Genomic DNA, 23688 nt, shown 5'->3' with positions numbered 1-23688 from the left:
GAGTCACAGCCAATCCTGCTAATTCCAAAGTGTACACTCTCTTTCTCTACTTCCACCTTGTAACTCATGAATAAGACTTGGAATTATCGGATCTATTTACGCTTTCAGGGATAAAAGTGTCCATTATTAGATGGAAAAGCTCCCTGAAGGAAGGTCTATGTTGAACCTGCATATTCCCTAATTTTCCATGTGGGAAGATCTGCTGACAGAACTACAGAACACTGCCTACATCGAAAAACAAACAAAAAAACCCTCTTAGAGAAAGTCGCAAATCCTCAAAATATGCCACACAATATCTAAGCATAGAAGTGATGGGTAGTATTTCACAGCTTGACTCACGTACCTAAATATATTTATAGAATACTTTATAAATGCAAGCTACACTACTGGACATGAGAGACAAAAAGACAAATACATACTGATGAAACTTAAAGTGAAGTAATGGAGAAAGAATTTTGAATAAATAACTATATTACAATGGCTGCTTATTTATATAAATATGAATTTATTCTTAAAGGAAATCACTTACAAAGATGGAAAGAGAATTCCCTGTAGAAAAGTTTACTTGATAGAAATATTTCAATGTTGACTCCAGGCAGCAAGAAGGACTAGCCACATGGATTCAGATCAAAGTGTAAATGGGGGCTCAGTTTTCTCTCTTCCTAGTCTTTTCCAGCCATCAAGAGAGTTAAGAAGGAAGCAACAGTCACAACGTTAGGGAATGTCATTCACCCCATAATGGCCATTGTGATGCTTTTCTTGAGGATGCTGGTAAGGATTCTTGAAGGAAGCACTCACTTGCAAGTTGTACAATGGTGGAGTTCTCTGGAATATCTGAGAGTGGTGCTGTCAATCACATGCCCTTTTATGTCACCAGGAGAGAGAGAGAGAGAGAGAGAGAGAGAGAGAGAGAGAGAGAGAGAGAGAGAGAGAGAGAGAGAGAGAGAGAGAGAGAGAGAGAGAGAGAGAGAGAGGAGAGAGAGAGGAGAGAGGAGCGCGCCTCTGTTCCAGGTCTTTGTATACTCTTAAAAATATTTTTGAGAACTTGACAATGGTGGCTTATGCCTTTAACCCTAGATACTTACGAGAATGAGATCTGAGGATCACCATCCCAGAAAGAACATCCATGAGACTCTTATCTCCAATAAAACTACTCAGAAAAAATCCAAAAGTGGTGCTGTGACTCAAGTGGTAGAGAACTAGCCTTAAGCCAAAGAAACTCAGGGACAGAGCCCAGGCCCTGAGTTCAAGCATGCACACACACACACACACACACACACACACACACACACACACATACACATTTGAGAGTATTAAGAAGATAGATAGATAGAAAGACAGAGAGAGAGTATTAAGGTGAATGGCCTTTCCATTCCCTAGGAATGAAAAATTCAGAGCAAAGGACAGAAGGAGATATTCATGATTATTATCCTTTAAGATATTTAAATGAAGGGCTGGGAGTTTGGCCTAGTGGTTAAAGTGCTTGCCTAGCATGCACGAAGACCCGGGTTCGATTCCTTGATACCACATATATAGAAAAAAGCCGGAAGTGGTGCTGAGGCTCAAGTAGTAGAGCTCTAGCCTTGAGAAAGTCCAAGGACAGTGCTCAGGCCCTGAGCTCAAGCCCAGGACTGGCAAAAAAAAAAAAGATATTTAAAATGAAGCTACCATGAGATAGCGTTTCACATCCATCAGGATGACTATAATTGAAGACCAATTAGAGTAAGTATTGGCAAGGATGTGGAGAAACTAGAACTACCAGAAATTATTTGTGGGAATTTAATAATAAATAAATAATAAGTAAACAATAAATAACAAATGAAAACATATGCCTACTTAAAACCTTTTATGAGATGACTCTTTGAACATAACTGAAAAAATGGAAACAACCAAAGGACATTGTTCATATTCATAATCACATGAACAATGGAATAGTATTCAGATACAAAAAGGGATGAAATATTGTTACATGCATGCTACAATGTGGGTGAAATTTAAAAGACATAGTGAGTGGCCGGGCATGGTGGCCCACACTTGTAATCCTAACTACTCAGGAGGCTGAGATCTGAGGATCTCAGTTGAAAGCCAGCCCAGGCACTAAAGTCCATGAGATTCTTACCTCCAATTAACCACTAGAAAACTAGAAGTGGCATTATGGCTCCAGGGGTAGGGTGGTAGCCTTGAGTTAAAGAGCAGAGGGACAACACCCAGGCCCAGTGTTCAAGTGGCACAACTAACAACAACAAAGAAACCATGGTGAGTGAAGCACACACTTACAAAGGGCCACGTCTTATATCATTCCATTTCATGAAATATCCAGAGCATGCACATCTACAGAGACAGAACATCAGGGAGTAATTGCTTGAGGATGGAGCTTTGAGCAATAGGGAGTTAAGGATCTCAGTGCAAAGCCAGCCAAGCAAGAAAGTCTGCGAGACTCTTATCTCCAATCAATAATCAAATAGCCAGAAGTGGATCTGTAACTCAAGTAGTCAAGTGCCAACCTTGACCAAGAAAACTAAGAGACAGTACCAAGGTCTTGAGCTCAAAACACACACACACACACACACACACACACACACACACACAACCTTTTTGTAATCATCTGAGGTATTACTGTAGAACCTCCTTATCTACCCATTCGGAAATATTAGGGGGAAAAAAGGAACTTAGAATTTTTCCCAAAAACTAGCTTTCCAAGTTTTATTTTACTATATATGCTTAACATAAAATTATTTCAGTGTGTATAACATTAAACTATAAAGACAGTTTGGAGCAATAAATGTAGACTACAGCTGAGATCTCCAATTTACATGTGATACAATGCAATTATTTTATACTACTTTGACAAGTTTTTCTTGTGACATAAACTCTGTTGTCACAACTTCCAGCTCTTCCTGCAGACTAGAAACATAGCTCTAATTCTCAGAGAAAAGAGCTCAGTTCCAAGCAATGGCCTGAGCAGCTCGATACCCACCCCAGCCTTTAGACTCTGAGCCCAATTTCCTTCCATGGACTCCGCCCTTCAAGCCATCATTTACAGCGCAAATACTGAGTGTCTACTATATGCTGAGTCTCACTGATAGATGCCATCTCAATATCTCTCTTATTCAGTATAAGAATGGTTACACGATGCTTAAACTTTCAGTGGAATCTTTTGCTTTATTTCCAATCCATGATGTTTGGTAATTCTTGTCGCTTGGAGTTTTATAGTAATGATGGTCCTCTTTGGGTACCCTTGGGGAGGTCTCCATATCAGATAGCTCTTCCTAACCCTGCCCACCTTGGCCATGGTCAGAACGTAAAGTGTAGAGGCAGATAGTGAAACCTGTAGATGAGGAGCAAGCATGTCTGTAGGCTCTCTAGGTTTGTCTTCAGGGGTCTAGCCTGAGAACCTGCATAGTTTCTACAAGCATCCATAGACCAGGGTGTTGTTACAAACTGAAATAACTCCCTCCTGCCTTGTCTTGGGCATATTATCATTTGTAAGTTCAGGACTGCGCAATGAAGCATTTGGTGAAATAGCCTCCCACATTATATACATCCTTTTACTAAAAGCTCCTTAAATCCATTTGTGCATTGAGATCATTTTCAACTTTAATTGAATATCAATTCTTTCACATGATTTTTTTTTTAAAAGTTCCTTTCACTTTCTTTTTAGTCAAGTACAAAATGATAGCCACCACCAGAGGCTCACACCTGTAATATTAGCTACTCCAGAGGCTGAGATCTGAGGATTGTGGTTCAAAGTCAGAGTGGGCAGCAAAATCTGTGAGACTTATCTCCAATTAACTCCAAAAGAAAAACAAAAATGAAGTTGTGTCATAAGTGGTGAAGCACTAGCTCAGAGACAGCACCTAAGTCCTGAGTTCAAGCCCAAAGATCAGCACACACATACACACACACACACACACACACACACACACACACACACACACATCTTTTTTTGCAGGGCTAGGCAATCGCCCTACTAGTTGAACCAAAATCCCCAGTCCTCTTGCTTTAATTTATCTTTTGTATCAGGTCTTCTGCTTTTGCCTGGAGCCAGTTCGAGACCTCAGTTCTTTTCCACCCACCATTGGGAAAGCAGGAATGCAGATATGAGCTTCTATACGTGGCTTGTTGATTACAAGAGAATCTTGCTAACATTTTTACCTAAGTTAACCTCATTCTAAATTCCTAGCTCTGCCTTCTGAATAACTAAGCAAGAGCTACTGCTCTTAGTCATACATAAATTTATCATTGGCACACAATATAAAATCAAGGAGCCAGGCACCAGTGGCTCATGTCTGTAGCTATTTAAGAGGCTGAGATCTGAGGATCGCAGTTTAAAGCCAGCCCGGGCACTAAAATCCATGAGACTTTTATCTCCATTGAACCACTAGAAAACCGGAAGTGGTATTCTGGTTCAAGTGATAGAGCACTAGCCTTGAGCTGAAGAGCTCAGGGACAGTGCCCAGGCCCAAGTTCAAGTCCCATGACCAAAAAAATAAAAAGTCAAGGAGTGGCTATCACTGGTCTTGAATTAGTCACAGTTGTATATAAAAATTTTAACATATTTTTATGTTTCATAAGTATAGGTAATTAGTGTTCTTTCTTTTTATAAGGAGGGCATGCTAGTTCTAGTTGGAAATCCTCATTTTCAACCAGAGGATTATATTTATCCTGAGAAAACTCAAACTGCCAATTTGTTATCAACAGAATGGGAACAAAAGTGACTGCAGACCAGGCAGGTGGAGTATGCCTGTCATTATGCCCACTTAAGAGGTAGAGACAGGGAGAATCATAGTTCAAGCTCATCCAAAGCAGCAAGGAAAAAGTTAGCAAGGCTCTATCTCAACTAACAGGTAGGTCAATTTCAGCTACAGAAGAGATGTAAATGGGAGTAACACAGTCCAAGCTGCCTCCACAAAAGGCAAGATCCTGTGAGGGTGGGGGAGAGAAAAAATAGGATAGGGGCTCAAGTGGTATAGTGCTTTCCTATTAAATGTAAGGCCCTACAACCAAACTCTAGTATCACCTGATCTTCTGAAAGATAACAATAAGCTGGAATCTTGCCTTTTACCTCCCCACCAATCTACACTAGAAAGGTAATCATATTATTATTTTCATCCAAACGTGCACATGAACGACACCACCATCTAGCCCATCCTAATTGTTAAAAGCACCAAAGACATGTTTTGGTCATAATAGAGGCAGGGATGTGGCTCAAGTAGTAGAGTGCTAGCCTGGTGAGCACAATTCCAGAGTTTGATTAACAGGAATTTACCCACCAAGAAAATAAATAAATAAAGGCAGCTCTAGACAAGGCAACCTCAGTGACCTGCTTGTGCCTACAGTAGCATAACAAATCAGTCTGTAACAAGGACAGGAGACAAAGCAGCGTGCCTGTAAACACAGACACCAGTCATAATTCTGTGTACCTGAAGAAGCCAGGGCTGTCTGCAGGAATTGTGTTTTCTTCTGCGGGAGGAGTGGAGAGTAAATGTACTCACCCTAGAGAATAGAGGCGGCACTGCTTGTTGCGGATTTGATGAATTAAGCCAAATCTGTCATCAAGACACACCAACCAGGGATTGCTGGCAAGGCTGGAGTCTGTACCCATGTGATCACACACAATCTGCAAGGATTGGAAATCAATATGAATAACTTACAGTGGTGGATGCTAAATGGCAGGTAGGTGGCAAACTGCTTTCCTTGTTCCTAAAAACTCTAATAGGAGAGTTCTCTTCTCTCCAGGGAACCAAGCACAAGACTTCTGGAGAATGTTCCTAGGAATTTAAACTATATACCAGATAAGAAGTAGCCTCATGGAGACTCAGTGTAGATTGGAAGGGGAATTCAGAGCTGTTAGTACAATCTGTTCAGAGAGCAAATCAGGAACAGAGATGAAAGAGAAGCATCAAGAGGCTATGCAGTGGTGTGTGAGTCTGGAAGGATGAACCAGATTTGGCCAGAAGGCTCAAGTATTAGCCCAGGGAATCCCAGACACAGAGAACAGGGTGAAATGTGTGCTCTGACCACTGGCCTTGATCTCAGAAGGGTTCTCCCAAGGGTATTTGTTCCTTAACGCAGGAAGGTGGAGCCAATAAGGCCAGAAAGATGATACATTATCCAGAATACACAGCTGACTGTGGGTCAAGTGAAATTATTGTGTACTTTCTGTTGATAAGATGATAAGCTGCCCTAAAGAGCTTCTTTCTGCTGAGCACTAGTGGCTCATATTTGTAATCCTAGCTACGCAAGAGGATCCAGGTTCGAAACCAGCCAAGGCAGGAAGTCATTGAGACCCTTATCTCCAATAAATTATCAAAATACCTGGAAGTGGATCTGAGGCACAAGTGGTAAAATGCTAGCGGTGAGAAAAAGAAACTCAGGAACAGCACCCAGGATTGAACTCAGGACCTCTCTCTCTCTCATACACACACACACACACACACACATATATACACATGCACACGTGTGTGCAGAGAGAGAGAGAGAGCCCACAGAAGCAACTCTCACGGCCGTGATGCACCAAGACTCAGCTGTCACATAGAACACAACAAAATAGGGCGGGGAGTTTGGCCTAGTGGTTAAAGTGCTTGCCTAGCATGCATGAAGACCTGGGTTCAATTCCTCGGTACCATATACATAGAAAAAAGCCGGAAGTGGTGCTGAGGCTCAAGTGGTAGAGCTCTAGCCTTGAGAAAGTCCAAGGACAGTGCTCAGGCCCTGAGCCCAAGCCCAAGACTGGCAAAAAAAAAAAAAGAAGCTAGCAGTGAGGGCCGGGAGTTTGGCCTAGTAAAAAAAAAAAAAAAAAAAAAAAAGAACACAACAAAATACTCTATGTACAAAGGGTGATATAGTTTCTTGCTTGAATTTACTAGAAAAACCTAACAGTAAGTGATAACTGTCTTCTTCTTCTTCTAAGGTATTCTAGACTTACCCAAGCCTTTACTGTAAATCATTTATTTCCTATTCAACCAGCATTGCAGTCTGATTGCTATAATCTATGGCTGGCCTGCCCTCGCAAAAACACTGGTCTTTCCTTCAATCCAGTATCTTCATACTTCTCTATCTCCAATCACTGTCTAAAGGGAAAAGTAATCGCAAATGGAACTCTCTCAAGCAACTAGTGCAGAATACAAATATTACTGGGGTACATCAGCATGGTACCCTTGTAGAACTCACCTTCTACTCTTATCTCAGAGAGAAAGGGAGACTCTGCCAGGCCACTTCCTTGTCCCCACGAATCCATCCTGCCCCAAGAGCAGGAAAATGCCTAATGTAATCAGTCAGAGTTCCTTGTGCATACTGGGCTCTGATCTACTTTATAGTAGGGAAGATTGCTGTGCTGCGTCCTCCTCTTTAGCCTTTTCTGTTCCAGACCTGCTCTAGCAGGAAGCAGGTGAGTCCAAGGCAGTTCTTGGGCCTCCAAGGTGTATCTGGACTCAGAAGCCTGAGTCAGTTGCTGCAGGGCAGCTTCCTGTTCACTGCGCCGGCTGATGTTTCTGGTTGTTGGATAATGGCAGACAGGATGTGTTCATGCTTTCCTCCTAGCACCATCAAAATCTAACTTGGCCTCTTCCACAGCACTTTGTAAAGTGTAATCCAATTGAATCAGAATAGCTTGGGCAGTACTTAACATTCAGGTTCCATCAGAATGGTAAGCACTGACTCCTGGGAACATGTATTATGCTTCCCAAGGTGATTCTTAGGTGGGTGGCCTGGTCTTTTGTCCCAAGGAAAGGTTCCATACTGATCTCAGTTGTGTCTTAGGAGCTTAAGGTTATACACGGGCCTGAGCTTCCAAAGGAACAGGGCAGGCCCTCCAATACCACTCTTAAGGAAGGGCCAGACAGGCTTGGCACCCACAGCTAGCTACAAACTTACCAAGTCAGGTATTAAAAACCAAAAGTCAAGCCTTTTAAGTCTAGCTGGTCCTCCTTTGTTAAAGCCATTGACTAGAGTTTGCCCTGCTATAGATGACAGTTGGTCTAGGTTAGCATTTTTCTTATTATAAGATTTTTGTCGCCTCCAGCTGCCGCCATGAAGGTCAAACTCTGCATTTTGAGCGGGTACAAGATCTACCCTGGGCACGGGAGGCGCTACGCCAGGACTGATGAAGGTTTTCCAATTGCTTAATGCAAAATGGGAGTCAGCCTTCCATTCCAAGAGGAATCCTCGACAGGTAAACTGGACTGTCCTCTACAGAGGAAAGCACAAGAAAGGACAATCGGAAGAAATTCAAAAGAAAAGAACCCGACATGCAGTCAAATTCCAAAGGGCCAGCATTGGTGCATCGCTTGCTGACATAATAGCCAAGAGGAATCAGAACCCAGAAGTTAGAGGAATCAGAACCCAGCAAGAATAAGCTATTCGGGCTGCCAAGGAAGCAAAAAAGGCTAAGCAATCATCCAAGAAGACAGCAATGGCTGCTGCTAAGGCTCCCACAAAGGCTGTGCCTAACCAAAAATTGTAAAGCCTGTGAAGATTTCTGCTCCCCAAGTTGGTGGAAAACTCTGGTTTGGCAGATCAGACTTTGAAATAAAGATCTGTAACTTAAAAAAAAAAAAGATTTTTGTCTTACACAATGATATTCCTTTTAAAAACACAGCATTACCATCCAGACTCCTTCCTGTCTCAGCTCAAAAATAAAACAAGGAGTTATCTGATTCTAATCATTCATTAACCATTTCATTGACAGACATTAGGCTTTTGAAAATACATAGAAGTCCTTCATAAAATTCTCTCCTTAAATTTAATTAAATATTGACTTTTCACACTTTCTAGATAAGATTTATGACCAGGGCTTCAATAAACTCCCTTGTAAGCAAGTGAAGCCAGGATGGTAAAATGGAGCTCTGCTCTAACTCAAGTAATTATGTTCTCTCTATGCCTCATTCCCCTTGTAATTTTAGCCATAGAAAAGCAAATCAAGTCTGGATAAAGAAAAATAGACTCCAGAAGGGAAAAATATTTTCTGAAATATTTTCTTTTTTAGTTAGTTAGCTCAAAGGGAACTAATCTACCTTTCTTTCTTTCTTTCTTTCGTTCTTTCTTTCTTTCTTTCTTCCTTTCTTTCTTTCTTCCCTTTCTTTCTTCTTTTTCTTTCTTTCTTCCCTTTCTTTCTTCCTTTTCTTTCTTTCTTCCCTTTCTTTCTTTCTTTCCTTTTTTATTCCAAAAGCTTGAATAGCATTACTGCCAGCTCATAACTGGAATGTGGCAAAGGAAGTCTTTAAAATTTGGAGACTTTGGGCAAAAATTCCTTGTCAACTGTTTGTTGATACAGTCCCATTGTTTTGGAAGGCTCAAGGGAAGAACTAAACTTTTGTTGCTTTTGTTCTGGTTGTGTGTGTGTGTGTGTGTGTGTGTGTGTGTGTGTGTGTATGAGAGAGAGAGAGAGAGAGAGAGAGAGAGAGAGAGAGAGAGAGAGAGAGAGAGAGAGAGAACGAGAGAATGAGAGAAAGAGAGAGGGGGTGGGGGAAATGAGAGAGAGAAGGAAAATCAATATAATACTATTGTTGAATGCCAAAAAGTAATACGATTGTTATAATGTTGTCAATTTATTGTTGGCAGCTCCAAACCATGAGTTCTTAGGTTATTCTTACAAATAGGTGAGTAATTAGATAGATGATAGATAGATAGATCGATAGATAAGCAAATAGAAAAAAAACAGACTTTAAAGCATTTTCTTTTTTCTAGTTCAGAATAACCACTGTATCTTAGATTAATTTTGTACTGCAAGGCTCGCTTCCTGCAGGCATATGGTTTGGGGGTTGCCATAAAAAGCTGTATCTGGAGTCTTCTCTCAGAACAGAGCACTATGTTTATGATTTAACCATTTCTTGCCAGCAGCAGATTGTATTATCGACTGCAGAACTCTTCCATGCCCTCATAGCCTTTCATAATAACTAAAAAAATGCATTTCTGATGAAACTGGGTCTCGTGTTCTATGTACCATGTTCCACTGATGTTTTGCTAAAGATGCAGAGGCCCCATCATGCCAACAGGGACACTGTGAAGTGAGAGTGCAGGAGTGCCAGGCCAGCAGCTGTGCCATGCTTTATGCCTCTATGCTTCATCCCCTTTGGCCTAGGGTGCTTCCCCACCTAGCTTTACACCTTGTATGAGAGGTCGTAGATTTCTCTTGAAGACTAGCTGATTACCAGCATGCAGGAGCATTACATTCAGGTTTGACACCCCAAAGATCAGCATAGTACCAGACACAGAGCTGGTGCTCAACAAAAGCCTGCTGTAACTCATACATGAAAAAAAATCAATAATAGACTTATCAAATATGGAGTTCTGTACAAGCATATGGATTGGAGAGACATAATTTCTTATTGTAAAAGCTATCATAAGAGGATGGGGATGAATATGCTTTAATACTTTCAGAGGTATACAAAGATTTTCTGTTCTACCTATTATGACTCACCACTGCTAACTGAAAAGGTTTAGGTAACAGTGACTCCAGTATTCTGTCAGTTTTGCAAACTTTCATTATCAAAATGAGTTCTAAATAAGGCAAGAAGCCACAAAAGCAACCCAAACACTCTGTATTAAACAGAGAAGGGGATGGAGCAAGAGTTAGCAAAAGATTCTGGTGAGAATCTCTTAGTGTCATTGCTGATGACTCCCACCTTCTGGCCTCCTGTTAGCCTGGAAGTGAACCAAAGCCCAGTGCTTTGCCTGGATAAAATGGCTCCTAATCGCAAAGCCATTGTCAGGTCTGGTACTTTATCTTATTCTTTCTGGAGGACAAAAATTCATTTAATGAGCTTGTAGGAATTGAGAATATGCCATCTCAAATATTCTGAATTAGTGTGTTGATTATTTCAAGCTAAAATTACTTGAGAAACTATAACTTCAGAAAAGACCACATACAGCAAGCCAGATTGGTGGGAAATTGCCTTGATCATCAAAGACTGGTAATTAAGACCATAATGAAACTAAGTTCAAGACCCAGAACTGGCACAAAAATACTTGGTTGATAATATTCTTACCATGTTGTCAACCCCCAAACCACATGCTTGCAGGAAGCAAGCCTTGCAGTACAAAATTAATCCAAACTATAGTGCCTGCTCTGAACTAGAAACACTGAAGTGCTTTAAAGTCTGTTTTTTCTATCTGTTTATCATCTAGCTATCTCTCATCTATCTCCCATGTATTTATCTATCTACCTAATTATCTATTCATAATGAAACTCAATATATCTCTTGGCAGCACCCTTAAAAAATATTGCTCTGCCTGGCACTAGTGGCTCATGTCTGTAATCCTAGATATTCAAGAAGATTGAGATCTGAGGATCATAGTTCTAAGCCAACACAGGCAGGAAAGTCCATGAAATTCTTATCTCCAATTAGCAAGCAAAAAAATCAAAATCAGATCTGTGGCTCAAGAGATACAGCACCAGATTTGAGAGGAAAAGTTTAGGAACAAGATCCAGGCCCTGAGTTCAAGCCCCAATACTGGCACACACAAAAAAAAGAAAGACAGAAAGAAAAGAAGTTACTCATCATTGCTCTAGTCTAGAGGTCCATTTAGCCTATTATTTCTGTTATTCACAAGTTTACTGTCCTTTGCTCAAAACATATAAAATCATTATGCTTTTTTTTTTTTGCCAGTCCTGGGCTTGAGCTCAGGATCTGAGCACTGTCCTTGAACTTTCTCAAGGCTAGAGCTCTACCACTTGAGCCTCAGCACCACTCCCTGCTTTTCTTTTTTCTGTGTACATGGTACCAAGGAATCGTGCATGCTAGGCAAGCACGCTACCATAGGCGGAACTCCCAGTCCTCATTATGCTGTTTTCCTAGACTTGATTCTCTCATGAAGATCTCCACATATATGAAAATTTAATAAAACTCTTATGTGTTTCTTTTCTTAACCAGTTTTTGCATTAATTGGGACCCTAGATAATCCATATAAGAATTCAGAGGCGGAAGGGATCTTTCTCTCCCTTGTAGCGTCATCAAACCTCTATTATTGCACTTATCAAGCTGAATAAAAATTGTATGTTGATTTATCTATCCTCACAATTCATTCATCAACTCCTTGAGGACAGAGACTATCCCCAAAGCCTTCCAGTTCCTGGCATGTTGTAGGTGCTCAGAAATACTTGGTTAAGCCAGGTGCCAGTGGCTCACAGCTGTAATCCTAACTACTCAAGAGGCTGACATCTGAGAATGGTAGTTCAAAGCCAGCCTGGTCAGGAAAGTTTGTGAGACTCTTAACTACCAAAATGCCAGAAGTGGCACTGTGGCTCAAGTGGTAGAATGGTAGCCTTAAGCAAAAGAAGCTTAAGGACAGTGCCTGGGGGCTGAATTCCAAACCCCAGGACCAGCACCAAAACAAGAAAGAAACAAAAAACTTAGTTAATCACATGTTTACCCTAATATCTGCACACTACAAGATCACAGAACTGGGGAGACATTAGAAATAGTTCAATTTAACCTCTTTTTTTTCTTTCTCAGAATCACAACAGTGAGAGCCATAGAAGCAAAGTATATTGCTCAGAGTAACAATATCAGACTATATTATATCATAGAATGCTTCCCTTATTTTAAGACTTTTCTTCCTCTTAGCCCATAGCTCAAGAAAAAAATCCAGGAGTCTGAAACTGTATCACCATTGCACATCTAAGTTACAGAACATTAACCTAAAATACACATAAAGTAGAATTTGGACTCTTGTCGGAGAGTGGACCCCAATAAGTTCCAAATGCCATTCATAAATTTAACACTTCTTATTTCTCTCTAAGGTCTGTAGAAATTTTTTTTTAATCACGGACCTTGAACTTGGCCTGGGCGTTGTCCCTAAGCTCTTCAGATCAAGGCTACCACCCTATCTCTTGAGCCACAGCACCACTTCCTGTTTTCTAGTGGTTAAGTGGAGATAAGAGTTTCACAGTGGTCTTTAGTGCCCAGGCTGGCTTTGAACCACGATCTTCAGATCTCAGCCTCCTGAGTAGCTAGGATTACAGGCGTGAGCCACCATACCCAGCTGGTCATAATTAAGAGGTCTCATTCCTTATCCTTTGTCTAAAGCCAATCAGTATAAATAAAATTTCAGTATACTAGTCAATCTGCATAAGTCTACCACACCAACTTGCACTATTAAAAGATGATATATGTAAAGCCTAAGGACCAGTTTATCATTCCATCACCATAATTAAGTCCACAAGCTTTGAATTCCATGTTTGGATGACAAGTATCAAAATTCCTGCTTGTCTGACCATGCTATATAAGATTGCATACCTGCAATCCCAACACTCAGAAATCTGACCTAGGAAGATCAAAGAGTTTGGGCCTGGAGCTTTGCCCACCCCTGCCTCAAAAAATCTAGAAGGATTCTTTTCCGCAGATGAAAAATGGGATTTGCTCCCACTGAGGCTCAGGAAGAGAAATGAAGTGCCCAGAGCCAGTAGACTAAAGGATCCCTGCAATCACACCTGCTCAGACTTCATTCTACCTGGGCAGCTTCACAGGTGGACCAGCACTCTGCATACTAATTCACTAGCACCTCTCAGTTCAGGCCTAAGTGTCCCTGAGGCCTAGATCCTCTCTTATGACTGCCACAAGAACAGTACCTTCTGAGTAATGTGTCAAGAGCCATAGACTCTCCTTAATAGATGGTCTCTCGCCTGTTCAGTCAACTCAGCCTCAAGCTGGATGAGAGCTGACACTGTGTGTTAAGCCACTAATAAAGGCCGCTGCTTGGTAATGATTTAAAGTGCTCCACAAAGAGCCAGCGCCTTTAGATTTGTTAAGCAGTGCTCTGTCTCAGAATTTCCTCTGCTCCCTGACCTAGCATGTCCCTGGCTGGCAAGAAGGCAAATGTCTCCAAATACAAATTGGAGTCTGAGCCCCCAGATGACAGTTTTGTTCTATGACACTCTTGACTGCCTTCTCATGGGGACAAATCTGTTGCTTCCAATGCTTTTCCAAAGCAATTTTCTAAAGTGGATCTTTAAAACACTCCAGGATGAATCATTAGAATGCTTCAGGTTGATGAGGCTGCTGGAAGGAAAAAGATGCTTCAGCATCTTTACCTTCTTCAGAGGGAACCAATAAAAGTCAGCCTTCCAGCAACCTCCCATCCCTCAGGAACAAATCCTTCTTTCAAAGGGACAGTCAGTATCTTTGACAGTCTTCCAACCCAGGTAAGGCTGAAACACAACCTGCATGGTGCTGATGTATCTCAGGAACCTTGAGGCCTCCTCTTCTAGGGACTGAGCAGGGCCTGCCCATGGCTGGAGCTCAATGTGCCACCGGGACCCCTGTGAGAGACAGAACACAGGCACTGTGTGAGCAGGAGGAGCTGTGCAGATGTGGTGAGGATCTGAAGAGGCCTAAGCTGCCTTCGCTCTCACCAAAGCTGTGTGCACAGAGCTACTGTCGTTAAAGTTATATTGGCCACAGGCAAACAAATGAGACCAGACAGGGCTCCTCGCCCCAAGTTCAGCAGAAGACTACATTAGCCTTACGAATTGTCATTCCAATGTTTTGGATCAAAGGGAAATTTCACCTCATCAGGCTATCCTTAACACAGCCTTTATTGCACAAGGCTACCTGGAAGAAATGTTTCTTATCCACTGTTTCCTTAAGATGAGGGTTTGGGGACTCTGTGCCCAGTTCTTTGGTGTTGAGGGCACCCTAATGCTGAAATCACATCTTTGTGGGGGCAAAATACTCAAGCACACTTCCTCAGCACACCCCTTAGAAGCAGGCAGGGCCATCTGTTGTTCATGCACACAAGGTGAGAACCTTGGAGCTGTCATCTCTAGGACTGGAAGGGTAGCTTCCTGGCACTGTGGGTGGAGCAGACCCTATGCCAGCCAATGAGAGACTGCTGACAGTGTCTCTCCCACTAGTAGGGAGCTTGCAAGGACCCCTGAGCCCCTTCTGCGCAAGAAGGGACTGAAGAGGGGCTGAGGAAGGCAGTCTGGAGGAAAGGAAACTGCCATCTATCCAATCAAAAGGAAACATGCCTCTGGAAGTCCCTGCAGCGAGTCAGAGCTGCAAGCCCAGCACTGTCCCTGAGACTTCCCAGAGACTCAGAAGGAGCCTGAAAGGAGAGGCTCAGCCTGCAGCGTGGGGAAGGGCTGAGATGGAGCTGCAGCCAGCAGGACTGGAAAGACCTCCAGGGATCTCTGTGCAGTGGTGATAAGAGGAGCAGGGGAGGATTCTGGGGACAAGATAAGGAATTATCCATGTATAAACATTGGGTAAAGACAGTCATGGACACTCAGGAAAGAAATAGCTAAACTGGCTGTCCATAAGATATGTTAGCAAGAACTGACTGTCTTGAGATGAGGTGGCCTGCATGACTGGGGATTAAACTGGAAGAGGGAGGGGTAGAATAAGCAGGGCCTGGGAAAAGCAATCGCCTCCTGTGGGCTGGTGGGAGCTGCTGCAGACACTTTGAAGGTGATTCTTCACCCAGGATCAGGCAGTCCCAGCTGTCTGTCACTGCAGAGTCTCAGGGCTCTGTAGCTGCCTTTTGTAGTGGCTCTAGAGAGAAAGGGTCTCCCTGATGTCCTGCAAGTGGCCTCTTTCTCACTGATGCACAACCTCCTCAGGCTTAGAGGGACTTCCTTAGTCCTCAACTGACCGTGTCTTCAAATTTTTACTAATTTTTTAATAAGAAGCCCTGGAGGCCTGGGAGTATGGCCTAGTGGTAGAATGCCTGCCTAGCATGCATGAAGCCCTGAGTTCAATTCCTCAGTACCACATACCCAGAAAAAGCCAGAAGTGGTGCTGTAGCCTTGAGAAAGCCCAAGGACAGTGCTCAGGCCCCGAGTTCAAGCCCCAGGACTGGAAAAAAGAAGAAGAAGAATCTCTGGATTTTCATTTACATAAATTATGTAGCCGGTTGCCCTGAGAGACACCTTTACTAGAAGGATTACCTCATCTTAGAGCTAGCTGCTCTTAATCTGTGAGGGTCAAGCAGGCAGGGACCCATAAGAACTGCCTAACACACCTTCCACCCCCTATTTCTTTTTTCTTTCTGTTCTTAGACATTGAATACCATTTGGTGAAACTGTTTATTGAGCACTGGCAACTCTGTGCCAGGTACTGATAAGGAGGGCTCTAAATGCAAGCTGGATTCTTTTTTTTTTTTTTTTTTTTTTTTTTTTTGCCAGTCCTGGGCTTGAGCTCAGGGCCTGAGCACTGTCCTTGGACTTTCTCAAGGCTAGAGCTCTACCACTTGAGCCTCAGCACCCCTTCCAGCTTTTTCTATGTATGTGGTACTGAGGAATCAAACCCGGGTCTTTGAGCATGCTAGGTAAGCACTCTACCACTAGGTCAAACTCTCGACCCCTGCAAGCTGGATTCTTAAGAGGCAGTATGCTCAGGTGAGGGAGTCAGCTTCGTACAATATGACATTGATAAGGAAGTATGAATACATTCAGGCCAGCCATTCTTTTCAGGAAATATTTCTGAAATCACAAATGATGAACACAAACACCTCCTCTTTTTTCTTGGTCACATTCTTTTTTATGTTTTAGACAGTGTGCCTTCCCAGGTCACTACAGCAGCTGCACAGCAAGAATGGCTCTCCACTAGCACTGTCAGGCTAGTGTCCAAAACCCCCCATTAACTATCCTGGGCTTACTCACAATTGCCCCCCGGCATCTGGCCCAGGAGCCTTCTGAATAAAAGATGAAGTTCATATGTCTACTTTCCCACTAAGTCAAGGATCAGTAAACTTTTTCTATCATGGGTCATATACCAAGCAGTTTAGACTTTGCAGGCCGTAGTGAGCCTGTTGCAACCCTTCACCTCCCATCTTGGCTGAAAAGCAGACAGAGACAGTAAACAAATGTCCTGGCTGTATTCCAGTAAAACTCCATTTACAGAAACAGGCCTTTGCGGGTGGGATTTGGCCTGTGAGCTGTAGCTTGCTAACCCTTGCTCTAGTTGATTCTAATTTGGAGGTTAGGTGGCCTAGAAGAGTGTATTTAGTTGGAAAACATACAAGGGAGACAGGCTGTGGTAGCTACATTGAACCAACTTTGTCATCTAAGTAATTTGGGCAAATATCAGTCAGGATCCCAGCAAGATACCAGGAATCTTCAAACTGTTTGGCAAGGGGCCCCTTACAAAAATGTGGTCAGGGTTCATGGCCCTACAAGCCCAAGAGAAATGATATTGAGTGGGTCTTTAATAAAGGAACATAGCCAATCCTATCAGACGGCATCTTTGCTGTCTGCCCTTTCTGAGGATCTCCTGCTTCCTATTAGCCTGAGACAAATGGAAGGCTAGAAAGTAGTTGGCCCATGCTCTTAGCCTCCTAGAAACAAATAGAACAGAATAGGGACTGGACTAGGATTGGTACATGGAGCTTAACTGGAGAGTATACTTTCGAAAGAAGTGGTGATGTTTGCCTAAGATATCATTTGCTCATGCTGTAGGCCTTATTTGTGCCTCATACCAGGCTTGGTTACAAGTTAATATATGACACAGCTGTTTCACCCAATACAGTCAACCAACTGTTTAGGGATTCTGTCTGAATCTCAAAGGGTACTGTGGAGGTACAAAGAAATGGAACACTTGATTGTCAGTCCATTAAAAAAAATGCCAAAAACAAAAGCAAATAATGCAGATCATGGAAAACAATTTTTACTGTTAGCCCCCAAACACCTCAAAGATCTTTCTAGCAATATTAAAGACTTTTTCAAGCCAGGTGCCAGGAGCTCATGCCTATAAATCCTACTCAGGAGGCTGAAATCTGAGGATCGCAGTTCAAAGCCAGCCCAGGCACAAAAGTCCATAAGACTCTTATCTCTAGTTAACCACCAGAAACCCAGAAGTGGTGCTGTGGCTCAAGTACTAGCCTTAGCTGAAGAGCTCAGGGACATTGCCCAAGCCCAGAGTTCAAGCCCCACAACCAACAACAACAACAACAAAAAGAAGACTTTACCAGTTTCCATTTCTGTAGTTCATTTTGATAAATATCATTTTATATGATCATATGCACATAGCTCCTGAGCCTTTGTGATCCTCTCCTAAGAATATTGTGTGAATATCTAATGGCATGCATATTTATTGTGTTCAAGTGTATTATTTTTTGTTTTTTTATCATCCAGTTGTAATTGTGTAGGCACATTCTTTTTTTTTTTTTGCCAGTCCTGGGCTTGAGCTCAGGGCCTGAGCACTGTCCTTGGACTTTCTCAAGGCCAGAGCTCTACCACTTGAGCCTCAGCACCACTTCTGGCTTTTTTCTATATGTGGTACCAAGGAATCGAACCCAGGTCTTCATGCATGCTAGGCAAGCACTTTAACCACTAGGCCAAACTCCCGGCCCCTGTGTAGGCACTTTCTAGTTACAATAAATGAGAGAAACTATGCAACCTATGTTTCTTTGGGTCCATCTTACTGCACTTAATATTTTTTTCCAAGTCTTTCCATTTCCTCGTGAGTTTTACAATACCATTTAGTCTTTTGAGGAACCTGTATATTGTTTTCCAGAGTGATTGAACAAGTTTACATTCCCACCAACAGTGTAGTAGCGTTCCTTTCTGGCCACATCTCTGCCAGTATCTGTTATTGTTAGGTCTTTTCTTTCCTTCATTGCTGTTTTCGTTTTCTGTACCATTTGTCTTGTCTGCAAGTTTATCTGTTCAGGAGAGCAGAATGGGGGAGCACAGAAATCGTGGGACAAAGAGTAAACAAATGCAGCTAGTGATATTCACTAGAAACTATACCACTTGGTGTAGGGGGAGCGGGGATAACAGGAAGGAACAAGGGGACAGACAGGGAAAGGATGACATTATCCAAAAGGGAATATATTCTTTATCTGACTTATGTAACTGTAATCCCTCTGTATATCACCTTTACAATAACAATAAAAAAAGACTTTACCAGTTATTGGAGCTTGAACTCAGGGCCTCACACCCTCATTCAGTTTTACTTGCTCATAGTTGGTATTCTACCATTTGAGCCATTCTCCCAGTCCAGTTTTTGCTGGCTAATTGGGAATGGCATCTCACAGACCTTTCTGCCCTATCTAGCTTGCAACCTTGATCCTCTAGGTCTCGACCTCCTGAGTGGCTGGGATTATAGGTGTAAGCCACCAGCACCTGGTTACATAGATAGTTTGAACACAATAGTAGCATTTAACCTAAGCTAATACACAAAAGTAACTACACAGATCAATAATTGTGAATCCACAGGATGAGTCAGTACAGTGCAGCTATAGAATTACCTTAGGAACCCACCAATAGTATCCTTCTTGCCATCTGCTATTTCTCATTTTCAATTGAATATTGACCACAGAGAATATAAACACAGCAGCTGGAACAGCTAGATCAAAGAGTCTCAGGTGAGGGTACAGTAGAAACATAGAGCAAATAGATACCATCAGAAGTGCTCTGGCTTAGAGATTTGGTTGCACTGCTTAAAAAACATTTCACATAAAGCAATGTTCTTATTGAAATCAATTTGCCAGCAGATCATGATCGTTACCCCAGGAAACCACTAGCTTTTATCATCTCTTTCAATGATCATTTGTCTTAATTCTCCAGTGCAAATGCATCAACATTTGCCCTTTCCACATTCCCACCAACAGAATTCTATGAACATCTTCAAATGACAGTGGCAGGCTTAATAGAAGAGGAGGAAAAATCCCATCTTTTTATCCAACATTTTTTGTGTGTGTATGGGTCATGGGGCTTGTACTCTGGGCCTGAGTGCTGCCCCTGAGCTCTTTAGCTCAAGGCTATGGCCCTACCCCTAGAGCCACAGCCCCACTTCCTGATTTTTCTAGTGGTTAATTGGAGATAAGAGCCTGAGCTGGCTTTGAATCACTATCCTCAGATCTCTGACTCCTGAGTAGGAAGGACTTCAGACATGAGCCACCGCGCCCAACCCAATATTATTTTTCCCAATATTATTTTTATTATGATTCTACTCTGAATATCTTGCTTAATATGAGGCTACACTAAATGCCTGTTTTCTATGTGCTTCAAATACCATGACCCTAACAAGGCTACCTTCATGGCTTCTAAGAACAAGGGTTCCTGAGAATGTGGATTCACAATCTTGTCAGTCCATCAAACTTCTTTGTTAGCAGGTAACACTTACCAGAAGGTGGTTGGAGGCACCATTATTTTGGATTTGTCTGTCTGAGTGTCTCTAGCAGGCTGTACTGGTAGGTTGTCACAGAGAGGAGCCTTGCTCCTGAGCTCTTGCAGAGATGGAAGCTTCTCTGCTTCTTTGGAGATTCATAATACTGTTCCTCTGGACAGTCATACAAAGCAAACTCCCAGATGGCCAAAGAAAGGAAGCAGCCTCCTTTATGCTCACAAGGGCTTCTCCAGTGCCTCCTCTAGGGAATGTGTGCTGAAAGCTAGCTGGCTTTTCAAAAGCTTTTTTTCCCCTCTAAAAGCCAGTTTCAGAAAAGCAGGCAAAAGTCTTTGTTCCATCTTTTTATTCCAAAAATTAAAAGATAAAGGATAGCAAAAGTGACACAGTGAGTCCTGTTGTTATTTGGTGGCTGTTTTATAGACATCTCAGGTTCTACTTCCCAAAGGGTAAGAAAGGTTTCAATGCATGGTAATAAGGAATCTGAATCAATGAAATTACAGTAGGCACAGTCACTAAGCTTTGGATTTTTTTTTAATCATTAGTGATCTCAGTCTTAAACTTTGTGTCAAGAAAAAAAGGAGGAAAGAAAGATCCTCTCAACCTCAAAGCTAGATTACAAGATTTCATTCCCAAAAGATCTCACACACACACACACACACACACACACACACACACACACACACTCCCCCAAAACAAAAACAAAAAGAGACTCTTAAAATTTTTCTTTTCCTATCAGCTTACACTTACTAGTTTAAGACTATAAGCCCAAACAAAACAGATATCTTGAAAAATAGTTAAAGAAAAGGAAAATTTAAAAAAGCAGACCCACCCATGACCTAGAAAAAAGGCCTCAACTCTGACTTGTGCAAAAGCTTGTTGTCTGGGAATTTGGAAGCTCAGTTTTCTCTTCAGTTTCCTCACCCTCTCCACAGTACTCCAATGGCCCCATGCAGCCCATGAGAGAACTGTCAAACTACAAACAGTGCCACCATTCGCTTTACAGGCAATTTTTATACATTTTATATAATTTGGGAGAGATATAAGAATATGAAGTAAAATCAACTGAAAGAAAATGTCTAATGCTTCATTTCTCAGCATCTCAATGTTACAGTTCTTTGAACTATAGTGTACAGTAAGTGATGTATGGATCAGCTTCCTCATTGTGACAGATAATTAATAGATTGGGAAATCTCTCATGAAATGTCAATAGTCCTAAATGCACATCCTACCATGACCAAGTTCCTGAAAGATTTTAGAACCAGAATTTTGTGCAGGAGGAATGGCTCACAGTTGGCTCTCTACATTATGCTTGTACCCATAGCAAAGTGCAAGATTGTCAGTCCTTAATACAAACTAGATAAAATGCTGAGTGAATGTTGACATGCTGATGCTGGAGAAGCCAAAGCTTTCTGGGAGAAACAAACCCAAAACATGTTAAAATAGATTTATTTAGCAATTTTGTGCTAATTAAGAGCATCTGCTAGTGGGCAGGAAACAGTGAATGAGGCAAATTGTTTATTCCTGTTCAGAAAGGAAAAGGGATTATTTGGGGTGGTAGGAGGAGGGAGAGGCACAAAATTGTGTGTGGACAGAACATGAATCTAGCCACAATTGAGAATTCACCACAACTGGTGTTCCCAGGCCTTTGCTTAAGTGGAACCAGGGTTCTGAAGTTGCACGGAGGGGGGACTGTGCAGCTCACACGCCTTCCCTCAACATTCTCAAGCTAGTGGCTCAGTTTTCAGACTCAATCCTGCAAGAGCCAGTGATTGATTTTTATGGTGATTCTTAAAATTCAGGTACGTCCACCAGGCACTAGTGTCTTACTTACACTTGTAATCCTAGACACTAAGGAGGCTGAAATCTGAGGATTGTGATTAAAAGGTAGCCAGGTTAGGAAAGTCCATGAGACTCTTATCTTCCACTAACCACCAAAAAGCCAGTAGTGGAGTTATGAGTCAATTAGTAGAACACTAGCCTTGAACAAAAAAGCTCGGGGACAGACCCTGAATTCAGGCCTCTGGACAAGCACAAATAATAATAATAATAATAATAACAACAACAATAATAATAAATTCAAATACATCATCAAAATTCCACTCAAAAAACTAGAGCCTCAATTTCAGTTCCAGGTCAGAAAAACACATTCCCACCATTGCCTTCTCCACTGGATGCAGCAACAAAATGCACAGATAGATAGCGTAGAACAGTAATTTGAGGAATCAGAAAAGTAAACATTTACAGGCAGATTGCAGAATAAGGCACAAACCCAAAGTCCCTTGGGATCAGCAGTGAGTGCCCTCTTGGTTTTCCTTTACCTTCCCTCCCACCTGCTCTCACAGCTGCCCAGCCCAGGTGATAGGCTTTGGAACAGACAGAGGCCCCAGAGCAGCAGTCCAGTTCAGACTCACAGATGGAAGGTGGCTCCTGTTTCTCAGAAAGAATGCTAAAGCAACTCCTTACCTCCCTCCTCCCCTCTTTTGGTCCCTTTTTCAATTCTTGTCTCCTAACCCAAGGCAATATAACATTAAGAGTAGAAGTCACGGTAACTATCTTGACTATCTGGGCTTGAGCTCAGGGCCTGAGCACTGTCCTTGGACTTTCTCATGGCCAGAGCCCTACCACATGAGATACAGCACCACTTCCAGCTTTTTTCTATGCATATGGTACCGATGAATTGAACCCCAGTCTTTGCGGCAAGCACTGTACCACTAGGCCAAACTCCCGGCCCCACAGTGAGTATCTTTCAATGCCCAAAGGCACCTAAAACTCTGAGGGAAAGACAGCTTTCTTGTCTGACCTGAAGTACAGGAATGAATCCTTTTACTATTTTCTCCTCTCATATCTGGGTCTTGGACTGTGCAGGAAGTAGGCAGAAAATCACAAACAGATCTGGGTTATCTAAAGCCCAAACCTTCTGTCGAGAGATTCAAAAGGCTGAGCCAGTTGTATAGTACTATGGCAGTTGGAGAGGAGTAGCTGGGGGAGCACCCCACAAAGCAGTTTGAACTGCACCTTCGGAGACTTGATCCTGAATAGTAACAGACTGTTTTTTGAAAACTGAATGACCTCTGATGCACATACACACACAGAGCTAAATCACACGGCGAGGGTTTGGCAAACAGAATGGACATAGAACTTAGAATGCATGTCAGTCTCTTGTCACTGTGACAAACCTCTGAGGAAAAAACATTTAAAAGAAGGAAAGGGTTATTTGGGCTTATAGCTTTTGAGGTTTGGGTGCACAGTTGGCTGATTCCAGGTTTCCCATCTCCTGGTGAGGCAGAGCATCATGGTGGAAGCGTGTAGCAAAGCAGAGTCTCACCCCAGGTGGCAGTAAGGGATCAGGTACAAGACACCTTTCAAAGCACACCTCTAGTGACTCACTTCTTCTAATCGGATCTCCCTTCCTAAGGCTTCTACCAAATAACATCACTATCTAGGCAGCAACCTTGCCACCCAGGAGCCTGTAGGGGACACTTTATATTCACACTGTGACATTACAGAAAAAAAAAAACACATTAGAACTTGATGCCCCAAACCCAATGGCCTGTTAAAACAAATATATCACCATTATACATAATATTTAACAAAACTCGGACAAAATACATAAACC

The 23688-nt window shown here is 42.2% G+C and overlaps 1 protein-coding gene and 1 pseudogene across 1 annotated transcript in view; one reads left to right on the top strand and one right to left on the bottom strand.

Moving 5' to 3' along the window:
- Positions 1-5574, bottom strand: part of Mettl24 (methyltransferase like 24) — a 64377-nt gene extending 58803 nt beyond the window's left edge. The window contains exon 1 of the mRNA XM_090338291.1: positions 5496-5574. The gene's annotated coding sequence lies outside the window, so the exon portion shown is untranslated. The remainder of the gene's footprint in view (positions 1-5495) is intronic.
- Positions 5575-8031: 2457 nt separating this feature from the next.
- The window catches only part of LOC150059814 (large ribosomal subunit protein eL24 pseudogene), a 32235-nt pseudogene continuing 16578 nt past the window's right edge, over positions 8032-23688 (top strand).

This window comes from Megascapheus bottae, chromosome 8 (assembly GCF_031878675.1).
Source record: "Megascapheus bottae isolate mThoBot1 chromosome 8, mThoBot2.hap1, whole genome shotgun sequence".
Lineage (NCBI taxonomy): Eukaryota > Metazoa > Chordata > Mammalia > Rodentia > Geomyidae > Megascapheus > Megascapheus bottae.
Note: the sequence above shows the minus strand (reverse complement) of the source record. Positions and strands in the feature narration are given on the sequence as shown.